Below are 12535 nucleotides of genomic sequence, written 5' to 3' on the forward strand. Positions count from 1 at the left end.
TTTGTCCTAATGCTCTCCCTCCCCTTGCCTCCCACCCCCTGACCCGCCCCAGTGTGTGATGCTCCCCTCCCTGTGTCCATGTTTTCTCATTGTTCAATTCCCACTTATGAGTGAGAACATGCTGTGTTTGGTTTTCTGTTCCTGTGTTAGTTTGCTGAGAATAATGGTTTCCAGCTTCATCCATGTCCATACAAAGGTTTGAACTCATTCTTTTTTATGACTTCATAGTATTCCGTGGTGTTTATGTGCCACATTTTCTTTATCCAGTCTATCATTGATGGGCATTTGGGTTGGTTGTAAGTCTTTGCTATTGTAAATAGTATGGCAATAAACATAGGTGTGCATGTGTCTTTATAGTGGAATGATTTATAATCCTTTGGCTATAGATCCAGTAACAGGATTGCTGGGTCAAATGGTATTTCTGGTTCTAGATCTTTGAGGAATCACCACACTGTCTTCCACAATAGTTGAACTAATTTACTTTCCCACCATCAGTGTAAAAGTGTTCCTATTTCTCCACAGCCTCACCAGCATCTGTTGTTTCCTGATTTTTTTTTTTTTTTTTTGGGACGGAGTCTCACTCTGTTGCCCTGCTGGAGTGCAGTGGTGTGATCTCAGCTCACTGCAACCTCCACCTCCTGGGTACAAGTGATTCTCCTCTCTTAGCCTCCCTAGTAGCTGGGACTACAGACACGTACAACCACGCCCAGCTAATTTTTGTATTTTTAGTAGAGACAGGGTTTCACCATGTTGGCCAGGATGATCTTGATCTCTTGACCTTGTGATCCACCCACCTTGGACTCCCAAAGTGCTGGGATTACAGGCGTGAGCCACCGCACCCATCCTTCCTAACTTGTTAATGATTGCCATTCTAACTGGCGTGACATGGTATCTCATTGTGGTTTTGATTTGCATTTTTCTAATGACCAGTGATTATGAGCTTTTTTTCATATGTTTGTTGATTGCATAAATGTCTTCTTTTGAGAAGAGTCCATTCACATCCTTCATCCGCTTTTTGATGGGGTTGTTTTTTTTCTTGTAAATTTGTTCAAGTTTCTCGTAGATTCTGGATATTAGCCCTTTGTCAGATGGGTAGCTTGCAAAAATTTTCTCCCAATCTGTAGGTTGCCTGTTTATTCTGATGATAGCTTCTTTTGCTGTGCAGAAACTCTTTAGTTTGATTAGATCACATTTGTCAATTTTGGCTTTTGTTGCTATTGCTTTTGGTGTTTTAGTCGTAAAGTCTTTGCCCATGCCAATGTCCTGAATAGTATTGCCCAGGTTTTCTTCTAGGGTTTTTGTGGTTTTGGGTTTTACATTTAAGTCTTTAATCCATCTTGGGCTAATTTTTGTATAAGGTGTAAGGAAAGGGTCCAGTTTCAGTTTTCTGCATATGGCTAGCCAGTTTTCCCAGCACCATTAATTAAATAAAGAATTTTTCCCCCTTTGCTTTTTTTTTGGTCAGGTTTCTCAAAGACCTGACGGTTGTATATGTGTAGTGTTATTTCTGAGGTGCATCAGAGGCTTCTAATAGCAAAATTGTCAAGAGAAGAATTAGTGAGCACGAAGACAGGCAACTTGATAATACACAGTCAGAGGAGACAAAAAAAAAAAAAAGAATATAAAACAGTGAGGCACTCCAGGGGGATCTGGAAAAGATCCTCAAAGGGGCAAATCTCTGAGTTATTGGCCTTGAAGGTGAGGCACAGAAAGAGATAGAGGTAGAAAGTTTATTCAAAATGATAAAAGCAGAGACCTTTCCAAACCTAGAGAAATTTAGTAATATTCAAGTACAAGAAGGTTATGGAACACCATGCAGATTTAACCTAAAGAAGACTTCCTCAAGGCATGTAATAACACAACTCCCAAAGGTCAAGTATAGAGAAAGGATTCTAAAAGAAGCATGAGGAAAAAAAAACAAAAACAGAAAACAAAAAACAAAAACACACACACACACAATGGTGCATCGATATGTCTGGCAGCAAATCTTTTTAGTAGAAACTTTACAGGCTATGAGAGAGTGGTATGAACTATTAAAAATGCTGAAGGAAAATATTTCACCCTAGAGTAGTATATCTGGTGAAATTATCCTTCAAACATTAAAGAGAAATAAAGACTTCCCCAGACAAACAAAACTGAGGCATTTTTATCAACACAAGATATGTCCTACAAGTAATACTAAATGGAGTACATAATTCAGAAAGGAAAAAATGTTGATGAGCAATAAGAAATCATTTGAAGGTAAAAAGATCACTGGTAATAGAAGGTACACAGAAAAACACAAAATATAACACCATAAGTGTGGTGTGTAAACTACTGTTAAGTAGAAAGACTAAATAAATAATGAGCCAATAAAAAGTAGTAACTTCAGCAACTTTTCAAGACACAGTAGCACAATAAGATATAAATTGTAACAACAAAAAGTAACAAAGTGACAGGATGAAGTTAAGGCATAGAGTGTTTATTAATTTTATTTTTGTTTGTTTGTGGTTTATTCATGCAAAAAGTATTAAGTTATTTTCACCTTAAAATAATAGCTTATAAGATATTAATAGCAAGGCTCCTGGTAACATCAAACCAAGAAAGTACAATAAATACATCAAAAATAAAAAGGAAGAAATTAAATCATATCACCAGAGAAAATCACCTCACTAAAAGAAAGGCAGGAAAGAAATAAAAAAGAAAGAGAAGACCACAAAACAAGCAGAAATCAAATAATAAAATGGCAGGGTAAGTTCTTACTTTTCAATAATATCACTGAATGCAAATGAACACAGAATTGCTGAATAGATAAAAAAGCAACACTCACTGATTTATTGCCTACAAGAAACACACTTCACCTATAAAAAAAAAAAACACAGAGATTGAAAATTTAAAAAATTGAAATAGATATTCCATGTCATTGGAAACAAAAAAGGGCTGCAGTAGCTAAACTTATATCAGACAAAACAGATTTCAAGACTAAAACTATAAAAAGAAATGAAGGACACTATATAATGATAAAGGTGTCAATGCAGCAAGAATATATAATAATTTTAAACATATATATACCTGATATTGGAACACACAAATATACACAAAAAATATTATTAGAGCTAAAGGGAGAGATGGACTCCACTCTCTGGGGTCTTCAATAGCTGGACACTTCAACACCCCATTTTCACTAATAGACAGATCATCCTGACAGAAAATCAACAGGAAAACATGGGATTTAATCGTCATTATAGATCAAATAAATCAATAGCTATTTATTTAGAACATTTCATTCATTGGATGAAATAGAACATTTCATCCAATGAATGCAGAATACACATTATTTTTCTCAGCACATGGATTATTCTTAAGGATAGACCATATGTTAGGTCATAAAACAAGTGTGAAAACATTCAAAATATTGAAATAATATCAAGCATCTTCTCTGACCACATTGGAATAGAACCAAAAATCAATTAGAAGAGAAATTTTGGAAATTATACAAATACATGGAAATTGAACAATATGCTCCTGGAATGACCAAGGGGCCAATAAAAAAATTAAGAAAAAAACTTTTAAAAATTATTGATACAGATGATAATGGAAAGAAAACACACCAACACCTATGATATACAGCAAAAGCAGTACTAAGAGCGAAGTTTATAGATATAAGTGCCTACATCAAACACGAAGGAAAGCTTCAAATAAAAAATGTAGTGATGCATGTTAAAGAACTATAAAAGCAAGAGCAAACCAAACCCAAAATTAGTAGTGCAAAAGAAATAATAAGTGGAGAAATAAAATTGAAATTAAAAATAACAATACAAGAGATCAACAAAACAAGAAGTTGCTTGTTTGAAATTTAAACAAAATTGACAAACCTTTACCCGGACTGAGAGAGGATACAAATAAGTAAAATCAGAAATGAAAAAGAAGACATTACAACTGGTACTGAAGAAATTCAAAGGATCATTAATGGCTACTATAAGCAACTATGTGCCCATAAATTGGAAAATCTAGAAAAGTGGACAACTTCTTAGACCCATACACACTACCAAGACTGAATCAGGAAGAAATCCAAAACCTGAACAGACCAATAACAAGTAATGAAATTGAAGCCATGCTAAAAAGTCTCCCAGTAATAAATAAATAAATAAATAAATAAATAAATAAAAGTTTAAAAAAAAAAAATCTGGGACCCAATGGCTTCAATGCTGAATTCTATCAAACATGTAAAGAATAAATAGCAATTTTACTTGAACTATTCTGACAAATAGAGGAGGAGAGAATATTTCCAAACTCATCTATGAATCTAGTATTGCCCTTATAACAAAACCAGACAAAGTCATATGAATAAAAGAAAACTACAGGCTAATATCACTGACAAATAATGAAGCAAAAATCTTAAAGAAAATATTGGGAAACCAAATTCAAAAATACATTACAAAGATCATTCATCATGACCAAGTGGGATTTATCTATGTGATGCAAGGATGGTTCAATATGCACAAATCAATTAATGTGATACATCATTTTAACAGAATGAAGGACAAAAATCGTAGGATTGATTGGCAGTGTCCCACCTGTCTGCTCCTCACACCATGCCAGGGTGAGACACTACCCATTTCTCCCCGTGCGGCCATGGTTCAGCTGTTTTTCCCAGTGACCAGTGACTCTGCCAGCTAAAACTCAGACTACAGTCTGTGTCACTACAACCTGCTCCAAAGCACCCTGCTCATTTGCTAAAACTCGGACTACAGTCTGTGTCACTACAATCTGCTGCAAAGCGCCCTGCTCATTTATAATAGCTTTGCCCAGTTTCTAGTTTAGGAGAAAATGTATGATAAGGAAATGCTCAATGTGACCCCAGAGGATTGGTCTTTCTGTTTCAAGGGTTTGGCACTGTATTTAGAAGATGAGAATTTCATTAAATTTGCAGATAATGGCACTCTTCTCAGTGAAAGCCATGGCACCAATATGCTGACTCCAGAGGTGCTGGCAAAGGCATATGACAAGAAGGAATGGAAGCAGTTCTTGTTGGACACTGGAATGGCTTGCCACTCAGGAGAGTACTGTTTTATGATAACTACTTTGACCTTCCAGTAACTTTTTAATGTGCCAGAGTGGTGGACTATTTAACAAAACCAAACAATGATCAAAAACCCTTTTATTTTTGGAAGAATATATTTGCTGGTATTCAACACAATTACAAAATGTCAGCTTTTAAGGAAAACTGTAGTATATATTTTCCAGAAATAAAAAGAGATCCAGGCAGATATTTGCACGGTTGTCATGAATCTGTTTAAAAAAATGGCTTCAACAGCTAAAGAATGCTGGGAAAACGACTATGTTAATTACCAGTTCTCGCAGTGATTATGATAGATTTCTCTGTGAAGATGTCATTGAGAATGATTTTGAAGCCCTTTTTGACATTGTGATTACAAATGTGTTGAAGCTTGTTTTCTTCTTTCATTTACTATGTCAGAGGCCTTTCCAGAGATTCGAGAATAATGAAGAGCAGCAGGCACTGCCATCTCTGTACACCTGGCTGCTACCCCCAAGGGAATGCTATCCACCTCTATAAAGTTCTGAAGAAAATGACTGGCATACCTGAGCCCAAGGTTGTTTATTTTGGTGACAGCATGCATTCAGATGTTTTCCTGGCTCATCACTAATGGGAGACAGTCCTCATCCTGGAGGAACTGAGAGGGGATGAAGGCATGAGAGGCCTGAGGAGTGAGGGCCTCTAGGAAAGGAAGGAAAATATAAGGGACCAAAGGAAAAGCCTTTAGATAGTTCATCTAAAATATTGGGCTCTTTATTGATACTGAAAAATACAGAATACTCCTTGGTTTATACATGGTCATGTAAAAGAATCAGTACTTACAGCACTATTGCAATTCCACGTATTGAAACAATCGCAGAATTGCCTCTGAACTACTAATTTATAAGATTCTCTTTAAGCAATTTGAAAGCACCGGGCTACTATTCAAATCTTCCATTGGTCTTATCAAATGATGAGACACTGATTATCAACTAAGCTATCTATGGAGAAAAGAAGAACAATATATGCAGTAAAAAAAAAAAAAAAAAAAAAAAAAGTTTTCAAAAAATACTGTAAAAGGCTTTATAAGAACAAGTTTTTAATGAAAAGTCACCAATAAGTTGATATTTGTCCACAGGTCTCTTTTCTATATAAATCATCTTGATGTTTAGCAACTCTTATTATGTTAAAATCTCTGTATCTTAGAACTTAAGCAACCTTATGGTGTTTCCTATAGCATGAGTTTTGAGATTAGAATTCACCTGATTAGAGAGAGAGAGAGAGAGAGAGAGAGAGCGAGAAAGAAAGAAAGAAAGAAAGAAAGAAAGAAAGAAAGAAAGAAAGAAAGAAAGAAAGAAAGAAAGAAAGAAAGAAATACACATTTACACATATGCCTAATCCAATCATTCTCAAAGTGTGGTCCACAGACCAATAGCAGAGCATTACCTGAGAACTTGATAATACAACTTTGGGGACCTCACCCTCCCAAACCTACTGAATCAGAAGCTCTGAGAGTGAGGTCTACCAATCTATGGTTTAACAAACTCTTCAGGTGATTCTGATTCACACTACAGTTGTAGAACCACTGATTAGACCACATCCTACAGAGACTGGTTTAATTGATTTGGGTAAATATAACTGAGCATTGATATCTCTTATATGCCCCAGGAAAGTGCATCCAGAATTGACTCGTCTATACCAATTCCTTCAAGTAATAACCAAGAACTCTGAATCCAGTGAGATTAAGTAATTTTTCCAAGAAATTAGGTTTTATGCTATTCCTGTGTTTTCCAAAACAAGAAAATAAAGAGACGTGATTTCTTCTGAGATCATTCAGCCAGCATAGAACAGTGATAGTCTAGAAGTCAACTATCTCAACCTCCATTGTTACTCATTAGGTTTTTTCCCCTCTAATAATGTTAAAGGCTATTTAATGTATTTTCATCAACTTTAAGCCATACATATTCAATGGAGACAAAAATTGGTTATGAAAGAAAAACATATTAGAGACCCAATCTTGGGCCTCCAAAATCACGAAGGAAAAACTAAGGTGGGAACTGCTTAGGGCAATCCTGCCTCCTATTCTATTCAAAGTTATCCCTCTGAACACTCAGATAGATGCATATTTGATTGCCTCCTTTAGGAAGACTTACCAGAAACTAAAAAAAATTCAACCATCTGTCTCTCACCTACCTATGACCTGGAAGCCCCAGTGGCGAGGGTGGGGGCAGGGGCTTGCTTTGGGTTGTCTCCGCCTTTGTAGATGGAATCAATGTACTTCTTACACATGCTGATTGATGTTTCATGTCTCTCTAAAATGTATAAAACCAAGCTGTGCCCCAGCCACCTCGGGCACATGTCATCAGGGCTTCCTGAGGCTATGTCATGGACATGTCCTAAACCTTGGCAAAATAAACTTTCTAAATTAACTTAGACCTACCTCAGATTTTCTGGGTTCACAGAGTGAAAAAAACCTTAGACAATACAATGGCATTTGACCTTCCAAAACATCCTAGCCAACAAAATCTTATTCCTTAGTATTAATTTCTATTAGGAATAAATTTATAGTTAAAGCTATTTAATTAATTTAATTTGAATTTAACTTTTCTCGTTGGAAACAAAGGTGATTTTTTTTAAAAAAAGGTGGAACTAAAACTGCTATAAAGGGTTTTACAGGTATACTACAAGTTTACAGTATAGGTTTCTGGTTACTCTTTATGCTGTGATTTCACTCTATCTATCATGGGCAGTATCAGAAAGCACACTGATAACCATCATTATTTTACTTGAATTGTAGTATATAATGTAACGTATTAATGCCTGCAATGGAAAGAAAAGAATTTCGTCAAAATTTGTAAATGTTCAGATAAATCACAGTTATACTGTGAGATGAATATCTCAGAGTCAGTGAAAAATTAGTAAAATCTTTCCCTCAAAGTCAGTAGATTTGTGTGATAGCTACTAATAAGCATATGGTGATGTACTTGGAACTTATTTCTAGAATGTCATTGCAATATTATAGTGATTGTACACAATTAACTCAGGATTAAATGAAAGATGCTATCTCAAGTATACTTTAAATAATTGATTTATTTTAAAAATAAGGCTCTTTTTCCTTGAAAAATCCCGTAAGATTATTTCAGTTGATTCTGAAAAAGCATTTGGTGAAATTCAACATTACTTAATGATTAAAAAAATGACAAAACATCAATTTAGAAGAAACATACCATGACATAATAAAAGCCATATATGAAAGACCCACAGATAGTATCATACTGAATGGGGAGAAACTGAAAATGTTTCCTCTAAGATCTGGAAAATGAAAAGAAAGCCTAATTTCACAACTGTTATTCCACGTAATACTTGATATGGTTTGGCTGTGTCCCCACCCAAATCTCATCTTGAATGGTAGTTTCTATAATCCCCACATGTCCTGGTAGGGACCCAGTGAGAGGTAAGTGAATCATGGGGGTGAATCTTTCCTGTGCTGTTTTCATGATAGTGAATAAGTGTCAGGAGATCTGATGGTTTTATAAAGGGCAATTCCCCTGCACGTGCTCTCTTGCCTGCTACCATGCAAGACATGCTTTTGTTCCTCCTTCACCTTCCACTATGATTGTGAGACCACCCCAGCCATGTGGAACTGTAAGTCCATTAAACACTTTTTTCTCTATAAATTACTCAGTCTCACTTATGTCTTTATTAGCAGCATTTGAACAGACTAATACAGCAAATTGGTACCAGTAGAGTGGGGTGTAAAGCTATTGTAAAAATACCCAAAAATGTGGAAGTGACTTTAGAACTGGGTAGCAGGCAGAGGTTGGAACAGTTTGGAGGGCTCTGAAGAAGACAGGAAAATTTGAAAAATTTTGGAACTTCCTAGAAACCTGTTGAATCGTGTTGACCAAAATGATGATAGTGATATGGACAATAAGTCCAGGTTGAGGTGGTCTCAAGTGAAGGTGAGAAAGTTGCTGGGAAATGCAGCAGAGGTGACTCTTGTTAAGCTTTAGGGAAAAAAAAAAAAAAAAAAAAAAAATCTGGTGGCATTTTGCCCCTGACCTAGAGATCTGTGGAACTTTATACTTGAGAAAGATGGTTTGGAATTGGAACTTATGTTTAAAAGGGAAGCAAAGAATAGAGGTTTGGAAATTTTTCATCCTGACAATGTGATAGAAAAGAAAAACCCATTTTCTGAGGAGAAATTCAAGCAAGCTGCAGAAATTTGCAGAAGTAAGGAGGAGCCAAATGTTAATTAACAAAACAATGAAGAAAATGTCTCCAGGGCATGTTAGAGATCTTCACAGCATTCCCTCCCATCACAAACTCAGAGACCTAGGAGAAAATATCTTTTTTTTCTGGACCGGACCCATGGCTTTTCTGCTTTGTGCAGTCTTGGTACTTAGTCCCCCGAATCTCAGCTGTGGCTAAAAGGGGCCAACATACAGCTCAGGCTGTTGCTTCAGAGGGCAGAAGCCCCAATTCTTGGTGACTTACATATGGTGTTGGGCCTACAGGCGCACATAAATCAAAAATTGAGGTTTGGAAACCTCTGCCTAGACTTCAGAAGATGCATGAAAATGCCTGAATATTCAGGCAGAGGTGTGCTGCAGGGGCAGCACCCTCATGGAGAACCTCTGGTAGGCCAGTGCAGAAGGGAAATATGGGGTGGGAGCCCACACACAGAGTCCCCACTGGGGCACTGCCTAGCGAAGCTGTGAGAAGAGGGCCACCACCCTCCAGACCCCAGAATCGTAGATCCACCTATAGTCACAGACACTCAATGCCAGTCAGAGACACTCAAAGCAGCCAGAAGGGGGACTGTACCCAGCAAAGTCACAGGGGTGAAGCTGCTCAAGGCTGTGGGGGCCCACCTCTTGTATCAGTGTGACCTACATGTGAGACATAGAGTCAAAGGAGATCATTTTGGGGCTTTAAGATTTGTCTTCTCTGCTAGATTTTGGTCTTACATGGGGCTTTTAGCTCCTTTTGTTTCGTCCAATTTCTCCCATTTGGAATGGGTATATTTACCCAATGCCTGTACCCCCATCATGTCCAGGAAGTAACTAACTTGCTTTTGAATTTACAGGCTCATAGTCAGAAGGGACTTGCCTTGTCTCAGATGAGACTTTGAATTTGGACTTTTGGGTTAATGTTAGAATGAATTAAGACTTTGGAAGACTTGTTGAGAAGGCATGATTGTGTTTTGAAATGTGATGACCTGAGATTTGGGATGGGCCAAAGGCAGATTTATATGGTTTGGCTGTGTCCCCACCCAAATATCATCATGAATTGTAGTTTCCATAATCCCCATGTGTCGTGGGAAGGGTCTGGTGGGAAGAAATTGAGTCATGAAGGTTGGTTTTTCCCGTGGTGTTATTGTGATAGTAAATAAGTCTCATGAGTTCTGATGGTTTTATAAAAGGTAGTTCCCCTGCACACATTCTCTTGCCTGCCACCATGTAAGACGTGTTTTCTCCTCCTTTGCCTTCGGCTATGATTATGACGCTTCCCCAGCCACGTGAAACTGTGAGTTTATTAAACCTCTTTCTTTTTATAAATTACTCAGTCTCAGGTATGTCTTTATTTACAGTGTGTGAACACACTAATACAGTGATAGAAATCCTACCTACATCAACCAGGCAAGAGAAAGATATAAAAGACATCCAAATCGGAAAGAAAGAAGTGAAATTATTCTCGTTTGCAAATGAACTGATCTTATGTTTGAAGAAACCTAAAGACGCTTCCAAAACACTATTAAAACTGATAAAATCGATAAAGTTGCAGGATACAAAATCAGTGTACAAAAATTAATAACATTTCTATATGCCAACAATGAGCAATCTTCAAATGAAATCAAAAGTAAATTTGTTTACAATAGCCACAAATAAAATTAACTATCTAGGAACTAACTTAACCAAAGAAAGGAAAGATCTCTAAAATGGAAACTATAAAATATTGATTAAAAAATTGAAGAGGACAACAAAAAATGAAATAATATTTCATGTACATGGATTGGAAGGATGAGTATTTTTCAAACTGTCCATACTACCCAAAGAAATCTACAGATTCAGCACAAACCTTCTCAAAATACTAAGGACATTCTTCCAGAGATAGAAAAAACTACTCTAAAATTTATATGAAACCACAAAAAATGCAGAATAGCTAAAGCTAGCCTAAGGGAGTGGGGAGGAGCATGGGGAAACTGAAGTAATCACATTACCTGAATTCAAGTTATAATACAGCAGTAATGTGATGAATTCAGGGATTTTTTGTTTGTTTGTTTTGTTTTGTTTTGTTTTGGCTAGCTTTAGCTATTCTGAGTCTTTTGTGGTTTCATATAAATTTTAGTACTGGCATAAAAGCAGGCACCTAGACCAATGAAACAGAATAGAGAACCCAGAAACAAATCCACATGTCTGTAATGAACTCATTTTCAACAAAAGTGCCAAGAACATCCCTTGGGGAAAACACAATTACTTCAATAAATGGTGGTGGGAAAACTGGATAGTCATATGTAGAAGAATAAAACTAAACCATTATTTCTCACCATATACAAAAATCAAATCAAAATTGATTGAAGACTAAAGTATAAAACTTCAAACTTTAGTTTAATGAGATCCCATTTGTCAATTTTGGCTTTTGCTGCCGTTGCTTTTGGTGTTTTAGACATGAAGTCTTTGCCCATGCCTATGTCCTGAATGGTACTACCTAGGTTTTCCTCTAGGATTTTTATGGTATTAGGTCTAACATTTAAGTCTCTAATCCATCTTGAATTAATTTTCGTATAAGGAGTAAGGAAAGGATCCAGTTTCAGCTTTCTACTTATGGCTAGCCAATTTTCCCAGCACCATTTATTAAATAGGGAATCCTTTCCCCATTTCTTGCTTCTCTCAGGTTTGTCAAAGATCAGATGGTTGTAGATGTGTGGTATTATTTCTGAGGACTCTGTTCTGTTCCATTGGTCTATATCTCTGTTTTGGTACCAGTACCATGCTGTTTTGGTTACTGTAGCCTTGTAGTATAGTTTGAAGTCAGGTAGCGTGATGCCTCCAGCTTTGTTCTTTTGACTTAGGATTGTCTTGGAGATGCGGGCTCTTTTTTGGTTCCATATGAACTTTAAAGCAGTTTTTTCCAATTCTGTGAAGAAACTCATTGGTAGCTTGATGGGGATCTCATTAAACTAAAGAGCTTCTGCACAGCAAAAGAAACTACCATCAGAGTGAACAGGCAACCTACAGAATGGGAGAAAATGTTTGCAATCTACTCATCTGACAAAGGGCTAATATCCAGAACCTACAAAGAACTCAAACAAATTTACAAGAAAAAAACAAACAACCCCATCAAAAAGTGGGCAAAGGATATGAACAGACATTTCTCAAAAGAAGACATTCATACAGCCAACAGACACATGAAAAAATGCTCATCATCACTGGCCATCAGAGAAATGCAAATCAAAACCACAATGAGATACCATCTCACACCAGTTAGAATGGCAATCATTAAAAAGTCAGGAAA

General features: G+C 36.6%; 1 pseudogene; it reads left to right on the forward strand.

Annotated features, from left to right (window-relative positions):
- Positions 1 to 4719: 4719 nt before the first annotated feature.
- On the forward strand, positions 4720 to 6013 carry LOC112615168 (annotated as a pseudogene).
- The last annotated feature ends 6522 nt before the right edge of the window (positions 6014 to 12535 follow it).

Source organism: Theropithecus gelada, chromosome X, assembly GCF_003255815.1.
Source record: "Theropithecus gelada isolate Dixy chromosome X, Tgel_1.0, whole genome shotgun sequence".
Taxonomy (NCBI): Eukaryota; Metazoa; Chordata; class Mammalia; order Primates; family Cercopithecidae; genus Theropithecus; species Theropithecus gelada.